The 16,765-nt window shown below is 44.5% G+C and overlaps 1 protein-coding gene across 1 annotated transcript in view; it reads right to left on the reverse strand.

Annotated features, from left to right (window-relative positions):
* Window positions 1-16,765, reverse strand: part of RSRC1 (arginine and serine rich coiled-coil 1) — a 3,250,950-nt gene that overhangs the window by 448,081 nt on the left and 2,786,104 nt on the right. The window lies entirely within an intron of this gene.

Below are 16,765 nucleotides of genomic sequence, written 5' to 3' on the forward strand. Positions count from 1 at the left end.
GCAAGTTTCAGATGCTGAGCTATGTAAGTCCATCTGACCTCTGTCTTGAAAGTGAAGAAGACGGAACTTCCAGTCTCAGATTTTGAACTTCTTACTGGCATGTGAATGTGTGTTTCGCCAGAGAGTACATGAGACTAAGTGAGGAAAAAGATGGTTTACATTACAAAGCTATCCAGCTGTATTCAATTCTGTGCTACGAGATGGAGGATAGTCAAAGAGAATGACTCTGTATTTTTGGACAAGAATACTTTGCCTGACGTTTGCATCTGTGTTCTATGGAAAATAACTAATCTTGTTTGATAACATAATTTCATCTCTGAGATCACCAACATTTTAGCCTCACTTGGACAAATCTACACTGAAAGAGCCACTTAACAGATGCCACACATACCTCTCAACCTCTTAGAGCAGGACATCTGGACAAGGCCATAAGTAAAAGCAGGACACGGGTCAAAAAAATAGGGTCAATTTTTAAATATTGATCTTACAAACTCAAAAGTTGATAGAATAACAGGTTTTGCATTGGCATGGATTTTCTGAAGGACGTGAAGTCTGAAACTCAAATATCTTTCATTATTTTCAAACTTCAGTATTTAATGATTTACCACAAATTTGCCAGAAAGCCACAATTTTATGAAAATGGACCAAAGATATGAGACCAAAATCTGTACATTCTGCAAAAATCTGTACAGGTAAGAGGTATGCATACCATAGGCTTATGATGTCATAAGTGCTGCTAGTTCATATCTGCAATACTAATACAATTTGAAAAATGTGGTTGTGGTTTGAGATTGAAATAGTAAGTGCAGTGAGTGATTATACTACTTAACAGTTCTTTGTGCTGTCTGTAAACAACATGCTGAAAACATAAGGAAATAGAAACATCTCCTGCCACATGAGGAAAATGCACTGGCACAGAGAGTAATGCTACAGAACCAGTAACAGATTATGCAACTGTCCAGAGTAGTGATCAGGTAATAGTTTTTGACTGAATTGATTATTCACTGACAGAGCTCAACTCAGCCTTGCAAATGCATCAACTGTATAATGAGCAGCTATTAAGACTATTGATTTGCTGATTTCAATTGATAGCTAACAGGCCAAAGCTACACATCAATATTTGCATAACTAATACCCAAGAGCTAACAACTTTGACAAATGAAAATCTCAATAGACCAAACAGCCACAAATTAATGGAAATTTAAAGGCCAAACCCCAGCATTTAAAATGAACAATGTAATGAATTCGCTAGCCTCTATTCTATTAGTGTTCCTTAATTTGAATAAGACTAGATCTGAAATGACAAAAACATATCTTCTGAGCAGAGTACAGAATGAATACACTGGAAATGCTACAGTTTATATTTCTGAGTATAATGCCAAAATGTGAAATATTTGCACTTGAACTCGCAGCAGTTCCTGTAATTTCCTCAACATACACTTCTTACAACCTCTATGTTAAGGCAAACTATGCAAATGAAAAAGGCAAAAGGAATGCTGGACTTGTCTTTTAAAGCAAAATTAGAGATTGGTTTCAGAAGTGAAAGAAGACAGGATCGTATTTAAAAGACAGCTGTCAGTTTCACTAAACCTTTTACACAGGATAAATTCTGAACGCAGCATGCAATGCCTCAGAGGTCGCCTGTCATTAAACAATGCTTCCATTTTTAACAGCCCCTTGTTCAACAAGGCTCCTCTGTTACATTCAATTTATTTGAGTCTTAGGTGTTTGTAATAATAGCAGGAACTATTTTCGCAAAATAAAAAATAAATAAATAAAAAGAGTAAAGAAAAGGTGAGGAGGGGGAAACTGGCACAAGTATGCTCTGTTTGAAAATTAATTTAAAGTTATTCTAAATTTAAATTGCTTTCTTCAAAATGAGTAATGACCAAGATGTTCCACAATATTAACACAGTTTAAAATAAATTACTGAAATTATAGCTAGTCAGTCAGCTACATTAGATTAGAGCATAATGTTGCTGTTAATCTTTGTCCCATCAGGTTATGATAACAACGCTCCTAATGGAGGCACAAGCTCGCCTGTATATGTATAATATGAGCGCTAATCAGGATCACTCAGCGGGTCAGCAGATTAAGATCACAGTCAGTGCCAGATGCTGAAATATCCCCTGGGGACTGGAAATATCCACACCAGGTGGTTGTGTCAGCCTAATGAAGCAACAACATACACACCAGAGACACATTTATATCCCTCTACACCCTTCTATGGTGACCAAGGTACTCCTACTGCCTCAAGGGAAATGGGGAGGGGTGTCTTGTCTGTTCAGCCATGAGGAACTAAAAAACATCTTGAATGGCCATAAATTGCTGCAGCTAATGCTTCTAATGGGCATGACAGATACATATATGTATTCTTTCTACTTGCTGAAAATTACAAGAGGTGTCTGGGAACATGCATTTTCAACAGCTTTACAGCCACAGTATGTTTACCTATTAGACTGTTCTTTTAAGCAGTATGTTCCTGATTATATTAAAAAAAAAAAAAAAAATTTATTTCTCCTTTCAGTCATTTCTGGAATTTGGAAGACTTATAAATGTTACTTATGCCAGCATTAGACTTTTCATGAAAATATTTCTAAAAGTGTTATACTAATTATTCTCAGAAAAAATATCAATTGATATTTCCAAAGTAGAGAAGCTGGTTATTTCTGCTCTCCACGCCACTTCTTTAAACAGAAAGCATACAAAAAAGCTGTTCACCATAAAGTAAGTAATCACAAAACTTTCAACAGAAACGGTTATATTAAGGAAGTGTGCCAAGCAGAGTATGTAGCTGAGATATCACATGTTTTATGCTCTATTGCAACTAGAAACTTCTTTCTGGGAAACAGATAGAGCCATATGGTACTGGAAAAAAAAAGAGGATGCTTTGCCACTAACATAGCAACAGACAGGTAGCACATTGAACTGAAAACTGTGCATGAGGGCCATTACTGTTGCTGCAAATACACTCCGGCAGGTCTGTGCTCAACTCTATTCAAATATACAGAAAGACACTTGCAACCCCCTCCAAAAGATCACATCTCTCATTAGACAAGGTCTGAATGTCCTACATGAGAAGGAAGATGGGCAACACACCATGGGAAAGGACAGAATTTGCTGAAACGTAACAGTACAATGTAGAAAAATTCCTTAAGTTTATATTACAGTCTATCTCTGTGCCAATATAAAATAATAATTTATTCTGTATTATACCATGAAGACTCTAATGTTGCTGGGTCCTTCTTGTAGTTTGTACCAAATGGTTTATCTGTGTGAACTTATTATTCTTTGGTATGGACGTTATTTGGGATATTTTGCAATCACCCTAATGTTATGGGCATCAGGCTTGTTTATAAACTCTAGGTTTCTACAGTGTGTCAAAAAAATCAAGTTATGCCGAGCTCAGAAGAAAGGTGAGGATTGCATTTCTAGTGTGGTTTGGCTTTAATAGTCTGAATGCTCCATTAAAGTCTTTAAAAAGTAAAAGTAGAGAGTTATGGGCATTCAGAAGCCATATAGGTGAAACACTGGTTATGTCCTTAAATGGTTATTTACATACATTCTGCAGGCCTGCATTACAGGAGGTTTAACATATCACACAGTGAAGATTCTAGGTTTGCTGGGTCTTTTTTGTTATTTTTAATAATGTACTATGGTTTAATATACATTGTAGGAACCCATAAACTAGTATCTCATTAACTAGCCTGTCAGTAAAGGAATTTCATTTTTATTTAAATTTTTTATAATTTGTGACAATCTGCTTACTTAAATCACAATGCTGCATTATACTCTGCATGACGGCAATTCATCTGTTGCAGCTGTTAACTAGACAAGTCCACAGCTGGTCTACATGGACTTCTTTTTCACCGAAAATCAAGATGGCAGTTACGTCAAAGGAAATATTGGGTGTGTTGTAATAAATGCTATGGTATTTTTGATAAACTCCACTTTAACTACCCAAAAACAGACAGGACTCTGGTCTAATTTCACATCTGAAAGGCTGCATCTCAGGAAATACAGTTCTCAGCATGCTACCCCACATACCAGCACTGGAATTTAATCTAAGATCCTGTCTGGGGAAAGGGGATCCTTCTCACACTGCCCAAAAGTCAAGAATGCACCCCGATGATCCAATTATAGTGTGTTTCATCTTTTCTTAAAAGAGTTACTCACATACAGGAGACAGCCTAGCTAGTTCATAAACAATACTTATCATGTAAAAGTAAAACTGCGAACTCTTCCTGTGTTCTTTCATAATAGGGTTCACTGATGGAATCAGAGTCTTATTTTACCATGTTTTCATCTTTGCCCCTCAGATGCAGTGTGATATACATTCTGGTTCTAAAGGGATACTCACAATGATCGAACAGACACAGCAATGTATCCAGCAGTTTTTTTTACAGTTTAGAGACTTGAAAAAATGGTTGATCTATGGGTAACTGATCACTTTCCATGACTGGTCAGGAACCGGAAATGGAGGGCACCCACATTACAGACCTGATTTATTTATTTTTTTTGCAAAAAAAAAAAAAGCATTAACAACCATGTAAATATTCACACACTACTTCAATCCAAAATAATTCTAAATTACTTTTATTCTTGGTATACTACTTTCAAACATTGATCAATCATCTCTATACCACTTGAGTGATTAATGGTGGTTCCAATACATCCCTTTCATTAAATACTCTATCTTGATGAAGCTGCTGACTTAAATTCCTGCTGTTTTAGTCATCTAAATTTACTTCAGCCTCTTCAGAACGACCGCCCTGTACTGTAGCCACAGATGGCACTTACTAATGGATTTCTGTCAAGATTTCTCCTTCATTTTTCTTCTAACTCTAAGCTCTCACTTAACAATAACTTGATGCCTTGCTTTTCTATAGCAATCATGAACCAACATCTTTTAGTTACTGGGTTTCTAGCAACCAATTAGTGCCTTCTTTTGGTTATCATGTTAGGATTCTATTCATAACTAAGCATATGCATATTTTCTGACAGTTTGTTCCTCCAGTTAAAATCTCCTCTAACATTTTCTATAAATCATGCATGAATGCCCCCACTATATATATATATATATATATATATATATATATATATATATATATATATATATATATATATATGGGCTCACTACTAAATCTCGAATTACGGAATCTTGAGACTCTGAATCCCGAATACCAGAATCTCGAGATTCCGTAATATTGAAACAAAATAAATATATATATATATATGTAAAGAAAAAAAATTTAGAAAGGTATACAGGTTCATAGGTAAGTACTAGGCTATCTGCCCATGGGCATTTATAAGCCTAGCCACAGAGTGATGGCTTTCGCCTCCCCATTAGATTAGTAAACTGGGTCTCTGTCAACAGGGCTCCTGAAGTGATCCCAGGGTAGAACATACGATTACCCATCCACTCATCAAGAGTTCTCTTGAAGAGGGTCAGAGAGGAGCTCTGTCGAATATGGATTGGGATTCTATTCCAGAGTGAGGGGAGTTGCTGGGACAGGAATCTATCCCTCCAGCATGTCCTGTTTATTGTTGTACTTAGGTTCAAGTCGCTAGAATGAGTGGTTCTGAGGGATCTTGTTTTTTTGAGGTGAAGCATGTCCATTAGTTCAGGGTTTGACATGGCCCTATAGGTCAGGCATAGATCACCTCTGAGCAGACGGTAAGCGACTGAGAAGAGCTGGAGCTTTTTTAGTCGTGCTTCATAGGGTAATTGTTTAAGGCCCTTAATCCTCTTAGTGAGGTACTTCTGTGGTCTTTCTAGTTGTTGCAGGTGTCTAGTGAGGTACATCCCAAATGGGGCATTGTACTCTATTATGGGCCTAATGAGTGAGGAGTAAAGGGGCACAATCACCTCCTTCGATCTGGATGAAAAACCCTTTGTGATCAGGTGTTCCACATAGAAGGATTTCCTGACCATTTTGGCTATGTGGCTATCAAAGGAGAGCATGCTATCTACTTGGGTACCTAGGTCCCCAATTACTTCTTCTGTACTTAGTGGATTCCCATCTATGAGGTAGTTTGTAGGTACTTTGTTTTTCCCAAATGGGATTACTATGCATTTTTTGGCATTTAGCTTGAGGCCGTGACTTTGACACCAGGTGTTTGTCTCTGTGAGACCCTTTTGCAGGATGTCTGTGTCAGCTGGAGAGTAAATTATTGCACCCAGTTTACAGTCATCTGCGAACTTGGTTACCCACAGTCCCTCCGCCTTTGCCTGTACTTCGGAGAAATATATACTGAACAGGAGGGGCCCCAGGACTGGATGTGGATGTCCAGTGTGATTAGTTTGTGATCTGATCTTACCAATGACGAGTTTACCTCAGGTGTGGAATAAGAAGTTATGTACTCACCATAATGTTCCATCTGAGTAGGTATCTTCATTTGTCTGCAACCTGTGGGATACGGATCCGATCTCGGATCCGAGCCGGCAACTTCTAACATAGCATAGATCCGAGCTCCTAGCTCCTCCTCCTTACCCATAATCCCCTGCCTGTCCTAACTGACCTCAGATCAAGTTTGCCCCATAGCACAACAGATAACAGGTGTCCCAATGGGAACATATGCTAATAACACAAGAGCGATCCAATCGGTCAGGGGGAAGGAGGGGGGGATGGTTGCAGACAAATGAAGATACCTACTCAGATGGAACGTTATGGTGAGTACATAACTTCTTAATCTGAAGTAGGAACTTCATTTGTCAGCAACCTGTGGGACAGAGTCCCCAGCTACCTAAGTCTTGGGTGGCCTTCATGGAAGGATATTCCGGAGCACCGCAGAGCCAAAGGACGCTCTACCTCGGGAAACAACATCTATTTTATAATGGTTGATAAAGGTGTGAGATGAAGCCCAAGTGGCTGCGGAACAAATGTCATCCAGTGGAACCTTAGCCTGAAAGGCTGCAGAAGTGGCAACGGCCCTAGTAGAATGAGCACGGACTCCTTGAGGTGCAGGCCTTCCCGTACTCTGATATGCTAACAGAATACAACTCGAGATCCATCTAGAGAGAGAAACCTTAGAAACTGATTTTCCGAAATTACTTTTGGCAAAGGAGATAAACAACTGATCGGATTGCCTATGACCAGCAGTTCTGTGGATATAAAAACGTAATTGTCTGTGTACGTCCAAGGAATGAAGCTTGTACTCTCTCCTTTGTTATGAAAGTTGGGGAAAAACACTGGGAGATTGATGGATTGATTGATGGTTTGACGCAAAGGGCTTGCAATTCCGATACCCTTTTGGCTGAAGTTATGGCCACCAAAAAGGCCGTCTTCCAAGAGAGAAATTTGAGATCAACCGTGGCAGCCGGTTCGAATGGGGGACCAGTCAAGGCCTGCAAGACTAAGGATAAATCCCATGGAGGTACCACCTCTTTAACTGGAGGCCTAAGGAGGAAGGTACCCTTGAGGAAGGTCTTACACAGTTTGGAAGTGATGAGGGCCAGACTCTTGCCCCACGTGATAGTATGAGATTGCTGCCAGTTGTACCTTGACTGTGGAAGAACTAGCCCCCTGGTGAAAGAGAGAGGTTAGAAAATCTAGAACCGACGATATCGGGGCTGTAAACGGGTCTAAACTACGGTGTTTTGCCCAAATGGTGAAGCGTTTCCACTTAATCCGATAAACCTTCCTGGTGGAAGGCTTGTGAGCTGCTACAAGAATAGCTTTAACCGGTGATGAGATCCTGGGAGTCCTTATGAGGAGTGGAACTGGAGCAACCAAGCCGTCAGCTTGAGGTTGACCAGGTTCGGAGTTGGAAGACCGAGAGGATGAGAGATGAGTTCCGGAATGGGATCCAGAATCCATGGTGGATACACTAGGTGTGACCATAGGTAAGGGAACCACGTCTGACGAGGCCAGAATGGGGCAATGAGGATCATTCTGCTCCCCAGCTGCCTGGCTTTCTGTAATAATTTCAACATCAGGGGTAGAGGAGGGTAAGCATAAAGCAGACCGGGAGGCCAAGCATGAACTAGAGAGTCTCTCAGGGACTTCCCCGGAGGGGGGATCAGAGCGAAGTAATCGTTGCATTTGGTGTTTGAAGGAGAGGCAAAAAGATCGCAACAAGGTCGCCCCCATCGAGCAAATACTTGCTCTGCCACTTGGTGGTTGAGAGACCACTCGTAAGGAGTCAGGATAGTACGACTGAGTCTGTCCGCTAAAATGTTGGACCGTCCCAGAATGTGCGTTGCTATGAGAAAGCGGTTGGTGGAAATCGCCCATTCCCACACTCTCATGGCCTTGCGGCAAAGGGGTAAGACCTGGTTCCCCCCTGTTTGTTGATGTACCAGACTACCGACATGTTGTCTGTCTGTACCGCAATTGTCCATACCGGAAGAGAGTTGTGTAGTGCTTGCAACGTCAAAAGCACCGCTCTCATCTCTAGGACATTGATATGCAAAGAGGTCTCTATGTCATTCCAAGTGCCTTGGACTGTTCTGCCCGAAAAATGCCCCCCCCCCACCCCAGGCGAGAAGCGTCCGTGGTCACTGTGTCGACTGGTGGAGGTAGTGAGAAGGGATGGCCCGTGTGGAGGTTGGGAGAGTGGAGCCACCACAGGAGCGATTTTCTGCAAACCTTGCTTAAGGAAACTGGGTGAGACAGAGGGTTGCAAGACAGGGACCATTGTACCTGGAGGGCCCACTGTAGAACCCTCATGTTCAACCGGGCCAATGGTAGCAGAGGGATTGCAGCCGCCATAGATCCTAGGGCCCTCAGAATCAATTCCGCCCAAGGAGTTTGCAGATGAAGAATGGCCTGCACGTGTAACATCAGGTTCCGAAGTCGATCTGGAGTCAAGAACGCAAGCATCTGTCTGGAATCCAGTCTTGCCCCTATAAAATCTAGCATCTGTGTAGGGATGAGAGAGGATTTGGTCATGTTGATGGTTAATCCTAATAGTGGAGCCAGACTGAGAAAATAGTCCCTGCCTGAGCAAAGTAGATGCCTTGTTGGGGCTGTGAGGAGCCAGTCGTCCAGGTATGGAAATACCTGAATTCCCTGGAGTCTCAGGTGGGCCACTACTACCGCTAGGACCTTGGTGAACACCCTGGGGACTGAGGTGAGACCGAAGGGGAGGACCCTGAATTGAAAGTGACTGGCTCCCAGCCGGAAGCGGAGGAACCTCCTGGAACACCTGTCCACTAGAACGTGGTAGTACGCATCCTTGAGGTCTATAGAGCACATCCAGTCGCCCTCCCGCAATAAGGGAAGGACGGATTGCAACGTGACCATTCGGAACTTTTGTTTGGGTACCACCAGGTTTAGGAAAGAGAGGTCGAGGATGGACCTCAAGTCCCCCGTCTTTTTTGGCACCAGAAAGAACCTGGAGTAAAACCCTGATCCGACTTGATCTGGGGGGATGGGCTGGATGGCTCTTTTTTGTAGAAGCTGCTGGATTTCTGCAGCGGCCACCTTCTTTTGACTGGGTGGGATGTCGGGAAGGCTTCTGATTCTGGGGTTGGCTATGAAGGGAATTAGGTAATCTCTGGATATAATGCGAAGCACCCAGCGATCTGTTGTTATGGACTCCCATTTTGCCAGGTGCTTCGAAAAATGCCCCCCGACTGCCTCCAGAGTGGAGCAGTTGGGAAACCCCTCAGGGGTTCTGCGTGGGCCTCTCAGAGAAAGGTTCTTTGGACCCAAAATTCCTCTGACCCCCCTCTGCCTCTGGGGCGGCATCCTCCCTGTCCTCCTCTGCCACGAGAGGACTGGTTGTCCTGAGCAGACTGAGATTGATGCGATTTTCTGAACCACATCTTCTTCTGACCCTTTTGGTTCTTGGAAAAGGACCTCTGGGGCGCAGAGAAGCGGACTCCGATGGCAGAAAAGGTCTTCCCGTCTTTCTTGCTCTGGACAAGAGTGTCGCAAACGGTTTTGCCGAACAGTGCAGAACCATCAAAAGGGGCATTCGCGAATGACGTCTTAAAGGGTTCCGAGACATCACAGTGACGGAGCCAGGCCTGTCTTCTCATGACAAGCCCGACTCCACCTGCTCTAGCGGCTCCCTCTGTAGCATGAGACAATAGACGCATAGAGGTATTAGAGATAGAGCGGAGGGTGGCCATTCGGGAAGAGTACAAATCCTTGTCTCCCTCCGACATGGACCCCGGGGGGGGGGGAGCAGCGTATTCCTTAATTAGGTCCCGCTGCATCCTAATAACGTGTGCCATATAGCTCAAGGCCCTCATAGAGAAGGTCGCTGAACTGAAGGCCCGCTTCCCAAGACGGTCCATCGCGCGAGACTCCTTGCTCGGAGGATGAACCGTGGGGCTCTCTTGAGCCAACTCTTTCTTAGTGGCTGCAGCCACCAACATGGCATTCAGAGGGGGACCTCTGCTCCAATGTGATCTCTCTGCAGGGGGGCTCAAAATTTTGTCTGGGCGCTTGGGGATCGGCTCTACGGTGTCCGGTTCCTTCCAAGCCCTAGAGGATATGAGATCCACCAGGGGGTCGGGTGGAGGGGACACCCAAGAGGTAGATGGTCCTTCCTCGAACGCCTCAAGGAATACGGACTCGTCAGAGGAAGCCTTGGGGGCAGACCACCAACCTCTGATTTTGAGCATTTCCATGATGTCTCCAAAGGAGACATCCTCACGGGGTGATCTCGGGGAGCCTTCCCCTTCATCCAAGTCCGTATCTTCTGTGAGACTCTCAGGGGAGTCTATGTGCCTCCTTTTGCACTTTGCCTTGTGGGGAATCTCCTCGGGGGGGGGGGGCTGTCCGAGTCCTCACGGGCTGTAACCTGTTCCACTGGAACTCCTAAAGGCACTGAGGCAGGCTGCCCAGAGGTCCGGATGAGGGGAGCCAGGATCAGATGAGAAGGAGTGCAGGAGGGAGCCGAAGCCAGGACCGGAGGCCTGGAAGCACTCGACAGTGCCCTCTCCACTGCAGCGAAAGCCGAGGGGGAACCGCTCTCAGAAGGATCCGAGATCCGACTCCCACTCGGATCTGAAGCGGGGATCGGACCCGGTGCCGAGAACGTCGGATCCGAAGGACCAGTGTGCTCCGACCGGGATGGAGCCGAAAGCACACCGAATCCCTCGGATCCAAAGCTCGGCTCACGGCTCCGAGAGGTCGGATCCGACAGACTCGAGGGAATAGTCAGAGCCGAAGTGCCCAGCACGGTCGGCTCTGACCTACCCCCGGATCCAATGTGGCTCGGCTCCGAGCGCTCAAAGCCCGGAATGCGGGTCGGAGAAGGAGCTATAGGAGCGAAAAAAGGGGTCGAGCTCCCCCCCAGAGGGGGGGGAGGCAAGAGCACTCCCATCTGCATCTGGGCCTGGATGAATCTCCTCATCATCCGGTCCATATCCGCATCAGACATGCTAAAGGTGGACCTCGACGAGGCCACCGAGGCAGACCTGGAGTGTCGCCTCGATGACCTCGACGGGGACTGAATCACCTCCTCCTCGGGACCCGGGGAGAAACAAGGGGATCGGATCCGAGGAGGAGGAGATCGAGAAGACTTGGACGGGGAAGCCCTCTTGGCGGGTGGGGCCGATGAAGAGTCCTCGGCCCGCCGCTTAAGGTGCTTCTCCCGCCGCTTCTCTTTCCTGGCCTCCCTATCCTCCAGAGCCGAAGTGGAAGGTTGAGTCCCGGTCGGAGGAAGGGAGGCAGGGGTGACCGCTACCGGGGGGTAGCGGGCACCGAAGCACCGGAGGCCGAAGCAGAGTCTGGGGATAGAAGACCCGCCAGAACTAGCTTCGACCTTCGATCCTTGAGTGCCCTGGGGTTGAATGCAGTCGCGCAACCCGAAGAGAGGTGTTCAACCCCAAGGCACCCAACGCACCAAGTGTGTCCATCAGCCGGTGAAAGCTTGCGACCACACTCGGTGCATTTCGAAAAAATTGCCTTAGGGGCCTCCGACATACTGAAGTAAGCACACTCACTAGGCCCCTAATCCAGTCACACACACACGCTACGACCAGCGGGGGAGGGAGAATTATACTTTAAATAAAACAAGTAAGTTATAAAAGTAAAAGGAGAAAGGGTAAACCTATCACACACAAACAGTCACTCAGAAGAAAAAATATACAATCTTTTTTTTCTCACAAAACGCCAAGAGCTCTGAACCTAGCTGTTGCTTGAAGAGCGGCAAACTAGATCTGAGGTCAGTTAGGGCAGGCAGGGGATTATGGGTAAGGGGGCGGAGCTAGGAGCTCGGATCTATGCTATGTTAGAAGTTGCCGGCTCGGATCCGAGATCGGATCCGTATCCCACAGGTTGCTGACAAATGAAGTTCCTACTTCAGATCATAAGTTTCCCATGTTGGTGATGATCAGGTCCAGCATGCTGTCATCTCTTGTGGGAGTGGTGACCAGCTGTTTATAAATTCAAGGAAGCATTGGGCTAGGGCGTTTGAGCTTGAGTAGTTTTCCCAGTCAATGTTTGGATAGTTGAAGTCACCCAGTAGCATGGTGTTGGGTAGAATCTTCATACTTTCTAATGTTCTCAGGAATGCTGTGTGAGGGTCCTGAGACAAGGTGGGAGATCTGTAGCAAGCTATAAATTGAACAGTCAATTTACCCGCTTGTCAGTTGCACTTGGATGGTCTCAGATTCCGCGTGCTGTGCTACTAACCTGGAGGTGTGGGTGTTCTTGATGAATATGGACACACCCCCTCCTTTTGTGTTCCGGTCCTGGTTTTGGGACCTAAAGGTATGGTAGGAGTTATAGCCTGGTAGTGCTGGGGTGCTCTCTGAAGCCTTGAACCAGGTTTCGGTCACTGCACATACATCGATTTCTTCCATACTAAGGAGAGCCTTGAGTGCGTGCATTTTGAGGTTTAGCCTTCTGGCATTGAGCAGCATTACCCTCAGTTTTTGTTTATTATTGTTGTTTATGGAGGCGGGTTTGTCTTTTGAGCCTTGCCTAAAAAAGGCAGTATTGGGGCGTCAAGAGTCTTGGCCAGTATTCGAAAGCCCAGGGGCGACAGGTGCAAGTCGTCTCTGGCGAAACAACGTGGCTTGTCAAGCATGTCGTCCCAGGCTGACAAGTACTGGATCCCCTTTGAATGACACCAGTAGTTTAACCAATTGTTGAAACTGATAATTTTTTCTTCGTATGCTGGCATCATTTTGGGTGAGGGCAGGATGATAGTCAGAGAGCTCCTCCATGTCTCGTTTCATGTAGTCCAGGTAGGTACGTCTCAGGTCATTTACGCCAACATGTACAATGACAGAATCATATTTGTACTTGTTGTGGAGTGACCTGAGTGCATGTGTTATGTGGCGGATTCTGACACCCGACAGGCAGCTTACGGTAACCTTCTCCTTGTTCAGTCTAGTGAGTGGGACGTCTGTGTGCCTGATGATAGAATCACTGATTACTAGTGTGTTAGGTGTGTTATTTAGCCTTAGGGGCTGTTTTTGCTTGGCACACTGACGACGTGACGTGTGTGTTACCTGGTTTCTGTTGTGGGGTGGGGGTTGCTTGGGTGTATGCTTAGGAGGTCTCTGCTGTTTAAGCAGGTTCTTATTTAGAGCCTCCAAGTATGTTTTTGCGTGTTTCTGAGAATTGTTTTCTGGTGCAGCTATGGCTGGTCTATGTGAGTCTGGTAATGTGGTGCTAGTGTTGCCCTTCTCCTTGTGACTGGTTGATCCAGTCGTGGGTTGAGAGAGTTTAGCCTCCAGTTTGGCTGTGTAGCTGCATCTCTCACATACGTTTGTGTTGGTTGGAAGGAGGAGGGGGTTGTCTGTGTACATGAGGCAATTGTAACATTGCCTCAGGATGCCCAGATTCACCAGCTGCACCGGAGAGCACACCTGAAGCTGTCCCTTGAACATGCCTGAATAGATGGTTGGAACTGTATTGCTGATTGGATGAGTAAAGAGCCTTATACTTCCTGAGTATAGGGCTGAAGTGCAAGCTGTAAGCTAGTGCTAGTTTTAGTGAGTTTTAGTAAGTGCCCATCTTAAATTGCCTTATTTCTAGTGCTGGGTTGAAGTGTTTCAAGTTTCAAGGGAAAAACTGAAGTGCAGACTTTGTGAAGCCTGGAATAGTTTAACCGCAGCTAAACAGCGCTGCGCGGTGCGCAAACCACTCAAAACCGCTCTAAGCGGTTTTTATACCAGGGAGAACAAAAAGGATAGAAATTAGCCCAAAATGGCCAATGAGCTACAAGTTGCTGGGCTGGGACCACTCCTACAGGGACAGATAGGCTGCTCAGAGCTCCCTCTCTCACAGTGAACAAGGAAGCCACCTAATTATCCAAGTATGATATGGGCAACAAAGGAACCTTTACCACAGTCCTGGATTCAGCAAAGCCTGAAAACTGGACTAGACTAGTTCAGAAAGGCGGGAGAACAAGGAATTTTTTTGTGTGGTTTTTTTTTTTTTTTTTTCAGAAACAGAAATGCAGAGCTTAAATTACTTTAAATACACAGAAGAGGCTAGCGCACTTGAGTGTGTAGCCTGCGACTGTGTTACAGGTAACTTAAATGCAAAAACGACAAACAGCAACTTTTTTTCAAGTGCAACAAAGAAATAAGTACAGTAAGCAATGCAGATATCACTAGGGATCCACAGAAGCACTGAAAAGCCGCGTTTTAGGCGGAATTAGCGTTTCAGGGAAACAACAAGCAAAAACTATACTTAATCAAGTCCAAAGTCTCTCTTTCGTCTCTCGGGCGCTTGTAGGACTCTGCAGGGCACCACAAGGAACTTGCTGAGCTGTATACAAGCGCAAAACTGCACTAAGCAGTTTTTATACCAGGGAGATCAAAAAGGATAGAAATTAGCCCAAAATGGCCAATGAGCTACAAGTTGCTGGGCTGGGACCACTCCTACAGGGACAGATAGGCTGCTCAAAGTTCCCTCTCTCACAGTGAACAAGGAAGCCACCTAACTATCCAAGTATGATATGGGCAACACAGGAACCTTTACCACAGTCCTGGATTCAGCAAAGCCTGAAAACTGGACTAGACTAGTTCAGAAAAGCGGGAAAACAAGGAATTTTTTTGTTTTTATTTATTTATTTTTTTTTTAGAAACAGAAATGCAGAGCTTAAATTACTTTAAATACACAGAAGAGGCTAGCGCACTTGAGTGTGTAGCCTGCGACTGTGTTACAGGTAACTTAAATGAAAAACAACAAACAGTAACTTTTTTTCAAGTGAAACAAGGAAATAAGTACAGTAAGCACTGCAGATATCACTAGGGATCCACAGAAGCGCTGAAAAGCCGCATTTTAGGTGGAATTAGCATTTCAGGGAAATAACAAGCATACGAACAAAGCCAGATTCAGCAGGCCTGGATCTAGTCTATGCTACAGCAAACAAGGTGTACTAATTTCAGTAAGAAACAGTTAAAATATGCAAGCACTATAAGCCTTTAACCAGAAATTCCCAGCTCAGAAGGGCAGAGTCCAGCCTCGCCTTCCACAAGAGTGCAGACCACGAACCTTCTTAATGTAAAATAACTGGCCTGAAGCCCAAGTGCTTAAACCAGAACTAATACACTTTTAGAATAACAGACACTGAGCCCTCAATCAGCAGTTCCCAACTTAGAAGGATGTAAGCTACTTGTCCTGCCACCACAGTGCAGGCCACAAACCTTCCTAATGTAAAACAACTGGTCTGAAGCCCAAGTGCTTAATCCAAAAGACTTAGAATGATAGCTACACTTTAATCAAGTTACTACCAAGCAGTAATAAATACAATTGAATACTTTAAAGAATGCCTGGATTAGTGCTCAAGTTATACAAACAAAGCTAGATTCAGCAGGCCTGGATCTAGTCTATGCTACAGCAAACAAGTGTACCAATTTCAGTAAGAAGCAGTTCAAATATGCAGGCACTATAAGTCTTTAACCAGAAATTCCCAGCTCAGAAGGGCAGAGTCCAGCCTCTCCTCCCACAAGAGTGCAGACCACGAACCCTCAATGTAAAATAACTGTCCGAAAGCCCAAGTGCTTAAACCAGAACTAATACACTTTTAGAATAACAGACACTGAGCCCTCAATCAGCAGTTCCCAACTTAGAAGGATGTAAGCTACCTGTTCTGCCACTACAATGCAGACCACAAACCTTCTTAATGTAAAATAACTGGTCTGAAGCCCAAGTGCTTAAAATAAAAGGCTTAGAATGAGTTACACCAAGCAGTAATAAATACAACTGAGTACTTTTAAGATGACGCAAAAGAAAAATAAAGTAGGAAGAAACACAAATAGAGTAAAAGCAGATAAAAGAACAATTTTTTTTTTTTGAGTGAGCAAATGTGATGGGCCCAGGAGCAGTATCCAAGTGCAAATTTACAAGAGGGGCGGCACCAAAACAAAAACAGGGAGGATGGGGACCTACTGAAAAAACAGAGTCACAACTTCCAGCTAGATATTGCTCAATGCAACACAAACAAACTAATTTAAATTGTGTATTATTTGAAAAAAGTGCAGATAAAGATTTACTTAACTTCACTTATACGTTCAGTTGATTGCATGCAGGTCTTAGCTGGCCAAAGCTCACAGTTTAAGCAGAAAATAATTCAAACTGTACCACTTACATAAGGCAGAAACTGAATAACAATGAAGTGAACTACCCCCACTTATCACTGGCTATGCAGGTTTTTTAACAAGCCTTAACTGAAAAAAACAGTCACAACTTCCAGCTAGATATTGCTCAATGCAACACAATCAAATGAATTTAAATCGTGTATTTGAAAAAAGTGCAGATAAAGATTTACTTAACTTCACTTGTATGTTCAGTTGATTACATGCAGGTCTTAGCTGGCCAAAGGGGGGCAAGCCCCGCTGCAC

This window comes from Protopterus annectens, chromosome 4.part1 (assembly GCF_019279795.1).
Source record: "Protopterus annectens isolate FY-2018-M chromosome 4.part1, PAN1.0, whole genome shotgun sequence".
NCBI lineage: Eukaryota > Metazoa > Chordata > Ceratodontiformes > Protopteridae > Protopterus > Protopterus annectens.